Below are 15,807 nucleotides of genomic sequence, written 5' to 3'. Positions count from 1 at the left end.
TTACCTGCATCACAAAGACACCACAGCTGAAAGCATCCTCCTGGAACGAATGGTGTATTGTCCCAGGCTTCCACATAGTGTCCACCCAGTCTTTTCTTCCATGCTGGTTTCCTCTCTTCCTGAAATATTCCCTGTTGTAGGAAAAATACAGTGTGTGGGGTTGTGGTGGTCTTCAGCAACATCCATATGCTAATATTCCAATATTAGTGTTGTAGATCGAAAAAGGTTACAGATTTTTTAAACAACATAACATACACAAATTTTTTGCATGCTTGTGTGGCAAGTTTCATTTCATTACTACCACGTTGAGGGTCAAGTATGAAAATGGTGTTATTTGTAGCATGTAGATACTAAATATAAAAAAAGAATAATAATTAGTCATTCAATTAAATGTCTGTGAAAAGGTCAAACATTTATGTATGGGTGTATCAATGTTTATCTGTAATAGTCATACAACACAATAATTGTATTTTTTACTTATAATATATTTTTACTTGCCACAAACTGTAATGCTGAGTAACGAGGCTGACGAAGAGGTGCGGATCCAAATGCAGTTTGAACTTTATTAACTGAATAGACAGAGCAAAACACAAAGCAACAACCCACGATGGGGAAAAGAAACGTAAACTCGACAGGGAAACCACGGTAGACACACACAGGGAACTGGGGAGAGAAGCACACACCAGGCTAACATCAACAACGATCGACAAACACTGAACAAAGACACGGGGTATAAATACACAGACATGGGGAAGGTGGCCAATGAAAGAACTGAACTCAAACAAGATAACAAGGTGATTAACGCAAATTAACAAGGGCAGGTGTGAACAATGGACAGTGAACGCGAACGCTAACAAGGGTTGTGGAGTCAAATACAGGACTAAAGTGACAACTAAAAGAGAGAGAATGGAAAACAAGAGGGCAACGTGAAACAAGACAGGGTGGACTAAGGAGTTAAATAAGGGAACACAAATGAACACAAGTGAAACAAGGACTAAACTGAACTTCAAAATAAAAGCACGAAGACAAGACAGGGTAATCATTACAGAGCCCCCTTTAAAGATCGGATTCCAGACGATCCAAAACAACTAAAAAAAGACAAAAAGACCCACAAACAGAAGACAAAATGAGGGCACCAGGGGCAAACAGACAGAGACAGCTCACGGGGGTACAAGGGGCACTGAGAAAGTCCTGGGAGGTGGAGAGGGTAGACAGGTAGACCGGGGGTACACTGGGCAGGCAGGAAGTCCGGGGGCACAGAGGGCAAGACAGGCAGAACATGGGGGCCGAGAGGGCAGGGAAGCAGTCTATGGGGGTGTGTCTGGGGACCAGGGTCGGATGATCTGGTGGTCATCCATCGGGTAGGGATAGGTTCAGGAAGCCTAGGAGACGGCCAGAAGCAAGGGATAGGTCTAGGAGGTGGCCATCGGACAGGGACAGGTCCAGGAGGCGACCTCAGGACAGGGAGAGGTCTAGGAGGCCTGGGTGGAGGCCACAGGACAGGGACTGGATCAGGGGGCCTGGGAAGCGGCCACGGGACTGGGGCTGGGTCAGGAGGTCTGGGGGACGCCACAGGGCAGGGACTGGGTCAGGGGCCTGGGAAGTGGCCGCCGGTCGGGAGCAGGGTCAGTAGCCTTTGGAGGTGGTCGTGGGCCAAGGGCCGGTTCAGGGGTCCTGGGAGATGACCACAGGGTAAGGGCTGGTTCGGGGAACCTGGGAGCTGTGGCCACTGGGGCGGCTGGCGGAGCCGCGTGAGGCGTAGCCAAGGAGGACCTCTGAGGCGGGCAGTCGAAGACTTGGGTGGCGGCGCCGCAGGAGGCATAGGCAGGGCCGTAGGAGACCCTGGGGGCGAAGCAGGGGCAGGCAGGGCCATGGGGTACCCCATGGGCGGAGCCATAGAAGGTTTGGGAGGCGGTGCCATGGAAAGCTCCGGAGGCGGAGCTGAGGGGTGTGGCGCCGTAGGCAGTTCTTGAGGCGGAGGCCTGGGAGGCTCCGGGGACGGAGCTGAGGAAGGCACAGGAGACGGAGCCAAGGAGGGCCCGGGAGGTGGAGCCGCAGGAGGCTCGGGAGGCGGAGCCGCAGGAGGCTCGGGAGGCGGCGCAGAGGGAGGCTCAGGAGGCGGGGCTGAGGAAGGCGCAGAAGGTGGAGCCGCAGGAGGCTCCGGAGGCAGAGCCGTAGGTGGCTCTGGAGGAGGCTCGGTAGGCAGAGCCATGGATGGCTCGAGAGGCTTGTAGGGTGGAGCCCTGGGAGGCTCGAGAGACTTGAGGGGCGGAGCCCTGGAAGGCTCGAGAGGCTCGAGGGGCGGAGCCCTGGTAGGCTCGAGAGACTTGAGGGGCGGAGCCCTGAAAGGCTCGAGAGGCTTGAGGGGCGGAGCCGTAGAAGGCTCGAGAGGCTCGAGAGGCCTGAGAGACGGAGCCCTGGAAGGCTCGAGAGGCTGAAGGGGCGGAGCCCTGGAAGGCTCGAGAGGCTTGAGGGGCGGAGCCCTGAAAGGCTCGAGAGGCTTGGGGGGCGGAGCCCTAGAAGGCTCGAGAGGCTTGAGAGGCGGAGTCCTGGAAGGCTCGAGAGGCTGAGGGGGCGGAGCCCTGGAAGGCTCGAGAGGCTTGAGAGGCGGAGCCCTGGAAGGCTCGAGAGGCTTGAGGGGCGGAGCCCGGGAAGGCTCGAGAGGCTTGAGGGGCGGAGCCCGGGAAGGCTCGAGAGGCTTGAGGGGCGGAGCCCGGGAAGGCTCGAGAGGCTTGAGAGGCGGAGCCCTGGAAGGCTCGAGAGGCTTGAGAGGCGGAGCCCTGGAAGGCTCGAGAGGCTTGAGAGGCGGAGCCCTGGAAGGCTCGAGAGGCCTGAGAGGCGGAGCCCTGGAAGGCTCGAGAGGCTTGAGGGGCGGAGCCCTGGAAGGCTCGAGAGGCTTGAGAGGCGGAGCCCTGGAAGGCTCGAGAGGCTTGAGAGGCGGAGCCCTGGAAGGCTCGAGAGGCTTGAGGGGCGGAGCCCTGGAAGGCTCGAGAGGCTTGAGGGGCGGAGCCCTGGAAGGCTCGAGAGGCTTGAGGGGCGGAGCCCTGGTAGGCTCGAGAGGCTTGAGGGGCGGAGCCCTGGGAGGCTCGAGAGGCTTGAGAGGCGGAGCTCTGGAAGGCTCGAGAGGCTTGAGTGGCGGAGCCCTGGGAGGATCGAGAGGCAGAGCCCTGGAAGGCTCGAGAGGCTTGAGTGGCGGAGCTCTGGGAGGCTCGAGAGGCGGAGCCCTGGAAGGCTCGAGAGGCGGAGCCCTGGAAGGCTCGAGAGGCTTGAGGGGCGGAGCCCTGGAAGGCTCGAGAGGCGGAGCCCTGGGAGGCTCGAGAGGCGGAGCCCTGGGAGGCTCGGGAGGCTTGAGTGGCGGAGCCCTGGAAGGCTCGAGAGGCTTGAGAGGCGGAGCCCTGGAAGGCTCGAGAGGCTCGAGGGGCGGGGCTCTGGGAAGCTCGGAGAGCGGAGCTCTGGAAAGCTCGGGAGGCTTGAGGGACGGAGCCCTGGAAGACTCGAGAGGCTTGAGAGGCGGAGCCCTAGGAGGCTCGAGAGGCGGAGCTCTGGAAAGCTCGGGAGGCGGAGCTCTGGAAAGCTCGGGATGGCGGAGCTCTGGAAAGCTCGGAAACTCGGATGGCGGAGCTCTGGAAAGCTCGGAAACTTCGGATGGCGGAGCTCTGGAAAGCTCGGGAAACTTCGGATGGCGGAGCTCTGGAAAGCTCGGGAAACTCGGATGGCGGAGCTCTGGAAAGCTCGGGAGGAGGAGCCCTGGAAGACTCGAGGGGCTTGAGAGACTCGGGAGGCGCTGGCTCTTGGACGGTCACGGCCATTGGCACTGGCACTGGCTCTTGGACGGTCATGGCTACTGGCTCTGGCTCTTGGACGGTCAAGGCTTTGGGCACTGGCTCTTGGACGGTCATGGCTGCTGACACTGGCTCAGGGACGGTCGTGGCTTTGGGCACTGGCTCAGGGACGGTCGTGGCTTTGGGCACTGGCTCTTGGACGGTCGTGGCCACAGGCGCTGGCTCAGGGACGGTCGAGGCTACAGGCGCTGGCTCAGGGACGGTCGAGGCTACAGGCGCTGGCTCAGGGACGGTCGAGGCTACAGGCGCTGGCTCAGGGACGGTCGAGGCTACAGGCGCTGGCTCAGGGACGGTCGAGGCTACAGGCGCTGGCTCATTGACGTTTGAGGCTAGCGGCACTGGCTCATTGACGTTTGAAGCTTGCGGCACTGGCTCATTGACGTTTGAGGCTTGCGGCACTGGCTCATTGACGTCTGAGGCTACAGGCTCTGACTGGGTTACCGTGGTTGGCGAGGATTCGGGCTCGCTCACGGTGACATGCATGGGCTCTAGCTCGCTTACGGTGACATGCGTGGGCTCTAGCTCGCTCACCGTGATATGCGTGGGCCGGAGGCGGAAGCCCGTCTTCTCCTCCTTCTCTGGGCAGACGCAGTGGGCAGCGCTGGCTCGAGGAAGGCGACTGGCGTGGGGACGAGCTCGCTAACAGGTAGGGCTGGCGCGACAGGAAGCGCCAAGGACGACTGGGGAGTCTCCACAGTGGGAGGAGAGGTGGAATCCTCCTTGGCGAAGACCACGGTGTAGGGTGAGCCGCAGACCAGTAAGGTCGCCTCCAGGAAGTCGTGGAGGGTCCACCCAAGCGTTGCCGGCGGTAACCGTTCTCTGAGCGAGCCGTGTAACGTGTCCCTGAAGAAGACCACCAGGGCTGAGTCCGGGAAGTCCGTTAACTTCGCCAGTGCGAGGAAGTCGCTGATGTGGTCCTCAACAGGGCGGCCTTCCTGTCTAAGGTTGAGCAAGCGGCAATTGGCCCGTATCACTGCTGGATCCATTGTGGGTCGATCGTTCTGTAATGCTGAGTAACGAGGCTGACGAAGAGGTGCGGATCCAAATGCAGTTTGAACTTTATTAACTGAATAGACAGAGCAAAACACAAAGCAACAACCCACGATGGGGAAAAGAAACGTAAACTCGACAGGGAAACCACGGTAGACACACACAGGGAACTGGGGAGAGAAGCACACACCAGGCTAACATCAACAACGATCGACAAACACTGAACAAAGACACGGGGTATAAATACACAGACATGGGGAAGGTGGCCAATGAAAGAACTGAACTCAAACAAGATAACAAGGTGATTAACGCAAATTAACAAGGGCAGGTGTGAACAATGGACAGTGAACGCGAACGCTAACAAGGGTTGTGGAGTCAAATACAGGACTAAAGTGACAACTAAAAGAGAGAGAATGGAAAACAAGAGGGCAACGTGAAACAAGACGGGGTGGACTAAGGAGTTAAATAAGGGAACACAAATGAACACAAGTGAAACAAGGACTAAACTGAACTTCAAAATAAAAGCACGAAGACAAGACAGGGTAATCATTACACAAACCTCCAGTGCACGTGTCTGATATTTACAACAGAGATGACCCCCATCATATTGTTCAAAGTTGACCTATATATCAGAAAAGTAAATAAACGTATTTGTGTACTGTAAAATACATGGACATATAAAAATGCAGAATCATAAGTAGTTGCACTCACTTTTTTCAAACCTTGTCGTTTGACCTGGTCTTCTGGGCCATTTAAAATGACACTTGTGGTGTAATGGCTTAGCTGGCAGATATTTGCACCCTTTGCATTAAGTACAGCTCTTAAATAGCACTCGATCGTCTGGGGAAAAAAAAGATAAATCATTGCAATTATTCAATTTATTTAAATTAGTACGTACATTGAGAAAAAAAACATTTAGTATCTGGCATTTACATTTTCTTAGGTACAACATTTTTTATAGTTTATAAATGTATATATAGTACAATTTTGTATTTACTAGATATTTTTGTTATGATATGTGTACCTCTCCAAATAACCAGTCATGCGGCTTCAGTGTTAGGAACTCCTCGTGATGTAACAGGAACTCCAGATTCTGATCGTCAGACTTCACAATGGCTACAACCAGTTCATTGTGCGGTTTTGTCCATAACATGTCAATCTGTGAATGTTACACACTTCATATAGTCAATAATAAGTTAGCTGAATATATGCAATAAATAGTTTCATTTGTTGTACTAACTTAATTACCTCTTCCTCTACAGGGAATGCCTCTGCAGGAAGCTGCATTGGCTCAGGACTTGACTGTTTGTGGCTTTTTGGCTTATCTTTGTGGATCCTTCTTTTCTTTTTTTGTGGAACAGGCATTCTCTGAGGATCAGAAAAGAATTTGGATTTGGTGTTTGGGAAACGTTCTTCCTTCTTCTTCATCCAAGTTTCTTGACACTGATCAAGGTTCAGAGGTGGCTCAGGCTGGAGCAACAGCTTTTGAGGAAGGTTATACAGAATGATGTGCTCTGTATATCTTGTTTGCAGAGACTGATGCATTTTTCTTATGAAGATTCCTGGTTTGACATTTTGTTCTTTATGCATTATGGAATGTTTGACAATTCCAAACCACCTTTCTATGTGACAATTGGTATCTCTTGTTTTTGGTAGTGTCAATGTTGTCACCAAATCCTGTTCACAAGATTCATACCTACCGGTAGTCAGGTCTCCCAACAGCAAGCCACTCCAAAGAGGAAAAATGGCAAGGTAGGTATCAAAGAGGACAGTGAGGATGCCCGGACAAAAGTATGGGTTGTCCTCTTTGGCCAAACATGTCTCATCACCTTCCTCTTCTTCCTTCACCTCTTTCATGATCTGCTGGAAGAAAGCAGTGAATGGTGATCTGCCAATGATGGTCATTGCATGTCTTCTCTCTTCACTTTCACACATTTCCCAGTCTTCAGATTGGGAAGTTTCTTCCAGTGTATCCTCTTTGGATCTTGAAATGACACTCTCCAAAACACACAGACTTTCTTTGACAAGGTTTGTGTTTTGTGGGGTTGTGAGCAGGCCACAAAATGCACGGAACACAATTCTTGATTCAGTCATGTTGTTGGCATTTTGGAGTCTTGCTAAAGCATACGTGGCAAAGTCTCTCAGTCCTTTGTCATCTGTTTGCCTAGAGATTGCCTGTCTGACAGCTTTCAAAATGTGTGCAGAGCAAATGTGCAAGACAGTATATGACTTCATTTCATCCCATGATGTTTTCCCAATGCAGAACTTGTATGCTCTGTCGAGGTAAGAGCTGATGTGCTCTTTGTTGAAAGCAAGCATTACACTTTGTATTAAAGCCCAGCTGTAATCAGTCTCGACCTGGTGAACATTTATTTGTGTGTATTTTGACAAATGCAATGTAAATTGCATGAGCCAGAATGTGATTGGTGGTATTGAGTGATTGTTGGAGAGCATTTCACAGATGGGAAGAGGTGGAGCATCTCTAGCGTTCCCTGGAAGAACGAGTGCATAGTACAGCGCACGCTTCGGCTGTTCCGGTATTTTTGACACAACTCCTCCAGTGGCATCAAGATAGAGGGACACAAGAGACTTACTTCGCAAATGATGCACAAGAATGCTGATGCCAAGCTCGGTGTACGAATGAACAATGAACGGATTCATACTGAAAAGCTGTACGTAGCCTGGTACCGTGAAGTATTTTGTGTCACATTCCTTGAGCAATGTCTGCATTAAGTATATTTCCATCATGACATTGGAGTGAATGGACTCCTTTTCCTCATTTCTGAGCCTATAACTTTCAACACTTTTTTATTGAGAGATTCCGTCATGTTCCCAGCCAGGAGCTGCTCGTTTGGTGTTGATTGTAGTGCGCTGTAAAAATACTGACTGGGTCCATGCGTTAGGGCCTTTGCTATTTTCCCTCTTTTTAGTTTGGTTGCTGGCCTAGCCTTTTTCTCTGAAAGTTTGTGGTGTATATCTCTAGTTTGTTGGACTAACATTTTCACATCACATTTTCCCAGTGCAGCAGGATTATTTTGCATTGTGAAAGTGTATTTGGCTGGGCAAGTTGAAAATGTGCAGACTGCCTTTATATGTAAATATGGAAGTTTTTTTTCTGCTCCAGGGAGTCTTGGCATGTTGATATTTAAATGAGAGAGTACAACATGGATTTTGTTCTTTAAAGCTGTCATACACATCGTCTGTCCAAGGTGGTCTTAATTTTGAGGACCATATTCGGTGGCTTGATCCTATTCCACATTTTTCTTTTCATAGAGATAACAAATTGTTTTGGTACCTCTGGACATTGTCTCTGAACATTTACTCCAGGCTCTCCTTCCTGTACCTTTGTGGGCTCAGGTGTACTCTCTAGACCCTCCGAGTCAGTATCTGGCTCTTGGTAAATAGGTTGTGAGTCGAAGTCTGTCTCTCTTTTCAAAATCTCTGTGTCAAACTGGGTTTCCACATCTGCCACTTCTGTATCTGTGGTAGATCACTTTAATCAATTAATACATTTTTCCAATGCAATAAATGTTTTGTTATGTGCAAATTTTACCAATCATTTCATTTATAAATGGAAAATGACTGAAAAAATATTTTATTTATTATGAATAAAGAAAATATTAGGAATGAATAAATATATGCACCGAAATAAAAATGTTGGTCCTTAAAAACAAACAACCAAAAAAACAAATATATATATATATATATATATATATATATATATATATATATATATATATATATATATATATATAGTTATTAATTTCTTATTTTCAATTATTTTTTAGAATTGTATTATTATTAGTGGTGCTTGCCAAAGGCAAAGCATCACTATTGTAATCTCACATACTTATTTTTATTTAGTTCATGCATGCATGTAGTTTACTGAGTTAATCTTAGTTTCATATTATTAATTATATTTTGTGCTGAAGGGTTGGGGTCAGAATCCCTTGTCTCTTCACTATATCTATATATCCTTTTGAGTTTTTACATTATTCCTATAACAAGTGCGAATCAAGTTATATAATCATTACTATATTCCACAATATAATCATTACTATATTCAAAGAGTGATTCATATATAGTTTTAATCATATTTTGTTGTCAGCATTTCTACCATTATATTTTTAAGTGCATTATGGTGTCTGATTTTTCTTGACCAAGTAAAGGTTACAGGGGTCAACCTCTATGTGATTTACATGATCTAGTTCACAAAATGTTACTTCTTTCATGTGTATGTCTCTAAAGAATAAAGTATAAATGTATAATTGTTTAGATTTGATGTTGTCTTAGCCAATCAGAAGTAGCAAAGATGTAATGCATGTCCTTGTAAAAGGTGTACTTGTGTGAGATTTGTTTGTAAGGTAGAGTTGGCTTGCGACCTCCTCGTGACTTTGACGCTGGCTCTACCAATTTAACTGCAAAATATTCTTCAGTATAATTTTACTTATTTCATTGAATTTCACGACTCCTGGTCTTCTTTCATCATATCTGGTCCTGGATCTGACAGCTGTTAACCCCATAACAGTGCTAACCTTAAAAAACACTTAAATGTCAGCCCCTTTTTTGTGCATAGACATAAAAATGCACTAAATTAAAATGACGACTCGTTGGGCCATGATTTCTCATTAAAATCAGATGATTTCCTATAGAATGTAAGGGAATAACTCTAGAATAACCTCCCTGATAATGTTTGGGGGCCCAGAAACACTATCCTAATTTAAATCTAGATTAAAGACACATCTCTTTAGCTAAGCATTCAATTAACACATATCATCATTTTGTACTATGTGATGAAATAGTAAAAAGTGCACATGACCATCTTTTGCCTGAAATAATATGAACAGCAGCAATGCTAATCTTTCTCCTGTTGTCTCGTTGTTTGTATCTCAGGATGCTCAGCATATTTCACTAGAGATTACAGCAGCTCCAGTTCGGATCCAGACTTCTAATGACATCAACACTCTTGAAGACAATGTGTTTAAACAATTTTCAGATGTTAAATGATATTTTAAAGTGTTTAAACTAATTTCAGTTTTTATGTCAGGTGGTACAACAAAAATATGATGTTGTACCACCTGACATGGAAAGTGTACCACCAACCTACCCATACTTGAAATTAGCATTTTTTATCAGTATTTGAGAGAGCTCTACAAACTTTTCACTCTGCCAAAGAGATCAGTTGGGCTCCTCTGGATGATGCATTATCATGTTTACTGTTACTACCTTGTAAATTCATAATAATATTGGAGAATATACAAATTGCTGGACAAAAGTTTCTCAATTACCTCAATAGATTTAAAACTACTGATATTTATAAAAACAAAAAAAACAATAATATGAAAGGCTTCAAACCTAAAATGATGGCACTGTTTTACATTTTTTATTATTAAGACACCATGTTAAATTGTTTTCTTAGTCTGTTCATTTGTTCAGACAGTTGCACCACCACCTGACATTTTGGGGTTTAATGCTGCCTTCATAATAGCTTTCCTAGTTTAAAAAACAAATTATCGTAATCACGACTTCAGAAGAAGAAAAACAAAATAATATGTATTATTAAATGTAAAAAGTAATGATTTCAAACGAAGGTTTTCTAGATTATAGTGAAACATGTCATGAAGTTATAAACATTTTTTAAAGGGAAATAATGCACTTGCCACAACATAACTTTGTGACAATGTTTAGAAAAATATATGAGCGATTTTTAAACAAAACTGTCTGCTTATACAGATTCTATCTTTCAGTGCTAATTGCTTTGTGTATTTAAATGTTCAATTGGAAAACACTGAACTGTTCTTATTCTTGCATTTGTCTTTTCTTATTCTTGCTTTGTTATTAGGGCCACCAAAATGAAGACGTCAAGCTTTTGGGGCAAACCTTGTTCATTTAAATGTATAACCTGTTTGCATACTGTTTTTGCTGTTTGTAATTTGTTCTATAGTAAATGCACGAATTTTTGAGTCTGTATCGTTCATATGTCGTTGAAAAAGTCCCTAAAATAGTTTTGGGCCAATGAGGACGTCTTAAATTAGACCACTTATAATATGTCCTCCCATATTATTATAAATGTTGCAGTTCTGTAACAGTCACGTATTTGTGTTAGCTGGGTGAGACCCTCTGAAAGCATCAAAAGCAAAATATAAATATTTCTAAATAAAATGTTATTGTCACTAAATTGTTTTTAAGCTCACCATGTCCAGTATTCAGAATTCAAAACATTTATTCACAAATGTTCTATTTTTTTGCCAAGCGGAGCCAACCAGTCCTGTGCACGTATGCCAATTAACCATGTGCCAAACAGAAGAAACTGAGAAGTCATACTAAAAATGTCTAGCAAGCAAGCGATAGCTAAACCAGAGTGTATCACTCACACACTTTGGGTTCACATCGAAGTCAAGCCAAGGCATAATACTCTATTCTAACTTAAGGTAAGATGTTTTTTTTTTTTTTTCAATCTTTGCAGTGACTGAATTGTGATTATAGAAATGCTTTTTGAACATAAGATGAGTGTGTGCGAGTGTCCTTTCCGGTGTTGTGCGAATTTCGACCCCTTGCCAAATTATTACCCCCTCGTTGAAGTCAGTACCTGATTGCCTAATCCTAACACTAACCACTCCCCATAACTAATCCTAAACGTACCAATAGAGGGTAATAATTTGGCGGGGTTGAATTTGGCACAACACATGTTTCGCATGCTGGAAACGGCGCTGTCCATGGTTCTGAATGTCATACATTATCCTGTATTCCAGAATCCACTTCTTCAGGACTTCATAACAAAAACTTAACTTGAATCATTACAATAAGGGTGTTGCTTATTTATAACATTGAAAATATGATTAATCTAAAGTATCTGAATTTCTTTAATCAATGAAAGAAATGTGTTGTACAAGGAACAGCAGTTATAATACATACTTTTACCTAATACATTGATCAAAGTTAATTGAGTAGAGTGATCACTAGGAACATGCTATAACCTCTGGAACATGAAAAAACGTGAAATTAGAATAATTTCTTCAGAATAATATGATTGTAATATACTTACAGTAAGGTAGGTATTGGCAGTATTCAACATGTAGTAAGTCAGTCTGATCACTAGGAAAGCACTACAACCATTGGAATATAAATATAAAAAAACACTATAGGTGAATTACAGTTTATTACATAAACATATGTAATAAACACATGTAATAATGTTTATTACATAAATATATTTGATAATTGTACAGTAAGGGAGTTATTGTGAACATTTCACCTGTAGTAAGTCAGTATGGTCACTAGGAAAGCACTACAGCCTTTGGAACAGGAAAAAATTATTTGATAAATGTACTGTTTGGGGGGGGTACAGTTGTAAGACCCAGGACCAGATAATATGATGAAAGAAGACCAGGAGTCGTGAAATTCAATCAAATAAGTACAATTTTACTGAAGAATAGTTTGCAGTTAAATTGGTAGAGCCAGCGTCAAAGTCACGAGGAGGTCGCAAGCCAACTCTACCTTACAAACAAATCTCACACAATTATACCGTTTACAAGGACATGCATTACATAATCGTTTACTTCTGATTGGCTAAGACAACATAAAGTCTAAACAATTATACATTTTTGATAGATAAGTGGGTATATCGCCGTTAATCAGAATATTTGTCGTCCATTTCCGAGATTTAAGTCCGTGGTGACCTTCTTCCAGGGTCTGAGAATGTTTTAGGCTATATCACAAAGTTCAGAACCTGCAAAGAATATCAAACGCACACACACAGAACACTGACAAACAACAGTTCTCTTCGAGGCTGAAGAAGGCCTGAGCTCATTATCAGAAGATCAGTCCACCTTAACAGGCTGATAAAACATTTCACTCCAGGAAAGCAGGAACGATAATATGCCCCTTTACTCCAATCCCTAAAGAAATACACATGAGATGTTCACTTAATGAAAATAAGGTGAAATTATGTATAAATTGACCCTCAAACTTATACAAGTCAACTAAGACAGATATATAGATGCAGATATGTGGATATTGTTGTGAAATATGCAATTATTCTATTCTAATCATGGCTTTTGGTATATGAAGTATTTATGGGTCATAGTAAACCACAATTGTAACTAATAAAAAGTGGTTTTATAATGAAAGGTACCATAAGTAGTTGTTAAACAATTTATTAAGAAAGTGTTTACTGTAAAACACTTGTATTAATAATCATTGTAACCATATATTGAGAAAATAGTTTATTAAGAAAAACACCTCAACTTGTTTTATAAAGATTTTTATTATGAAAATGGTTTATAAAGAAAAACATACCACACTGAATGTTTTAAGCATTTATTAAGCAGATGATGGTGGCAGAGTAGAGAGGAGTTGAAAATGTATTAGAAAGAGCTTTGCAAAAGAAAGGAGAAAAATGCCACCATTACGTCTATGTGTTCGGACGAGATACAGAAGATACAGCGATGATGGAAAGGTCCAGAAAAAGAGGACAAAGAGACGAAGAGTTTTATATGCAAAAGTCCTAAGGGGTCTTCCAGAAATAATGACAGTTCAAGATTTTGTGTTTGACCAATTGGCTGTAAAAGACTGAATGTATGCAGAGGGAGTTTCCAGGAGGGATTTCTGAACATGTCAAAAGTTGATGGACTTTAAAAAGGACTGTAAAGGAATGTCCAGCCAGAGGCAGATTCACCAAGGACGTCTCCGGTGTTAGATATCTTGCCATTGCACCTCATGAAGTTAAAAGCTTGTAAATTATTTGGTTTTGATTTACTTACAATATATATATAATATACATGCAATACATGAGTACAGAGTCTCTCTCGCCGCTCTCTGAATCCCAAGACAATTATCATCAAAAGGCCTCTTGCATGTGAACACAACCCAAGGGCACACACTGGAATGCACCTAAAAGAAAATGAATACAGAAATGATTAGGATACATACTTGATTGTTGAATTTTTAATAAGAATAAAGTAATCATTCAAAAGGATATATAAAAAGGATATATATAATTAAATTGAAGAGACAGGGGATTCTGACCCCAACCCTTCAGTACGTACAGTAAGGGAGTTCTCTTACGAGAGGTTCTCTCGTAATGCGTAAGCTAGCTTACGCTACGGGAAAGATTCATCTTTTCTGAGATATTCAAGCCAAAAAATTATCCTTAATTTTTGTATCCATTGTCAACGCAGTGCGGCAGCTGCAGACCTTGAGCGGGCTAGCTAGCGAGCTCATAGGTTGCTCTGCGGCAACTGCTGCAGCCTATAGACGAGCTTGGGCGAACTCGCATCCAATGAGAGGCGTCCGCGCGCTCACTGCACTGTCCACACCGGTCATGAGACTGAGTTGAATGAAGCAGCACATTTGTTCCTAGGTAAATATTGGTATCAGATGCAAGTATACCAGAGGTTTCAAAAATTTCAATTTTAGTACAATGCAAATACATTAAAGAACCATATATGTGTACTACTGAGCATTAACATGTTTCATGAAGCGGAAGATAGAATAGCCTATCACAGAAAACTTTCTGCATTCATACATTTTCACTTAGTCTGTTTATAAACTGTTCCCCCCCCCAAAAAAAAAGTTCCCCACAAGGGCAAGTATTTCGGATTTTGCCATCTTTGTGGAGATATTTTGGCCCTATAATGTATAGGGCTGCACACACACACACTCTCTCTCTCTCCCTCTTCTCTCACACACTAACACACTCTCTCTCTTTATCACACACACACACACTCGAGGAACATATTTATCCAGATTATACTGTTTTGAAAAAAGTGGGCCCTGGGCATCAGGCAAGTACAGAGATTTACAGTGTATTCTTCTTATTGTTATTACAATCAGACTACTCTGCACCCGTGGCTGAGATGGAAGGACAAGAGACTCAGCCCCTGCCCCTGCCACCAACCCCAGACAATGCAGGGATAGAGGAAGATATGGAAACTGAAACATCAGGGGATGATGGTGCTCCAGTGGGGAATGCAGATGAACAGCAGAAGTGCACCATGTGTGGCCTCAGACTCAAAGAAATAATCGGCTTGCAGGAGGAGAATCGAAAACTGAAGGGAGAGCTCTCCAAAAAGGCCCTTGATGAGATTTTTCTCAAAGACAATGATTCAAAGGTGAAGTACTACACTGGCCTTCCATCTTTCAGTCTATTGATGGGTGTGCTGATACAAATCATTCCCAGTCTACCAAAAACAAAAGAAAGAAAACTCTCCCATTTTCAAATGCTCCTCCTGACCCTTATGCGCTTAAGACTTGATCTGCCTGTTGAACATCTTGCACACCTCTTTCCGACAAACCGCATCCAATCTGTTCATTGAGACCATCAATGTACTGCATGCACACCTCAGCCCTTTTGTGTACTGGCCAAAGCGACATTGTATACAGGCATGCCACATCAGTATGTAGAGATGTTTGGTAATCGTGTTACTGTTATTATTGACTGCTTTGAGCTTTTCATAGAAAGGGCACAAAATCTACGTGCAAAGGCACAGACATATTCAAACTACAAAAGCAGGCACACAATGAAATATCTCATTGGCATAACACCACAAGGTACTATTTCTTTCATTTCGAAAGGGTGGGGGCATGTGCCAGTGATAAGCAGATCACCGAGAACTGTGGCTTTCTTCAGAAGCTCTCGCCTGGAAACCTAGTGTTAGCGGACCGTGGATTTGATATTAAAGAAAGTGTTGCCCTTGTTGGTGCCACACTGAAAATACCTGCCTTCACCAGGGGCCACAGCCAACTTAATGCAAATGATGTTGAACAGACCAGGAAGTTAGCTCATGTCAGGATCCACGTGGAGCGAGTGATAGGGTGTATGCGCTCTAAGTTTAACATATTAAATAACACTATAAGCCTGGGGTTTGTGGTGCCTTGTGAGGGGGAGGATAAGACTTTGCTAGATAAAATTGTGGTTGTGTGCTGTGCTTTGACCAATATGTGTCCAAGTATTGTGGTGAAGCCGTCATGTTAG

General features: G+C 44.1%; 1 protein-coding gene and 1 pseudogene across 2 annotated transcripts in view; both read left to right on the top strand.

Annotated features, from left to right (window-relative positions):
• Positions 1-15,807, top strand: part of LOC127625016 (zinc finger protein 501-like) — a 617,707-nt gene that overhangs the window by 286,439 nt on the left and 315,461 nt on the right. The gene's annotated exons all lie outside the window — the stretch shown is intronic.
• LOC127625509 (uncharacterized) lies at positions 14,690-15,807 on the top strand (annotated as a pseudogene).

This window comes from Xyrauchen texanus, chromosome 31 (assembly GCF_025860055.1).
Source record: "Xyrauchen texanus isolate HMW12.3.18 chromosome 31, RBS_HiC_50CHRs, whole genome shotgun sequence".
In the NCBI taxonomy this organism is placed as follows: Eukaryota; Metazoa; Chordata; class Actinopteri; order Cypriniformes; family Catostomidae; genus Xyrauchen; species Xyrauchen texanus.
Note: the sequence above shows the minus strand (reverse complement) of the source record. Positions and strands in the feature narration are given on the sequence as shown.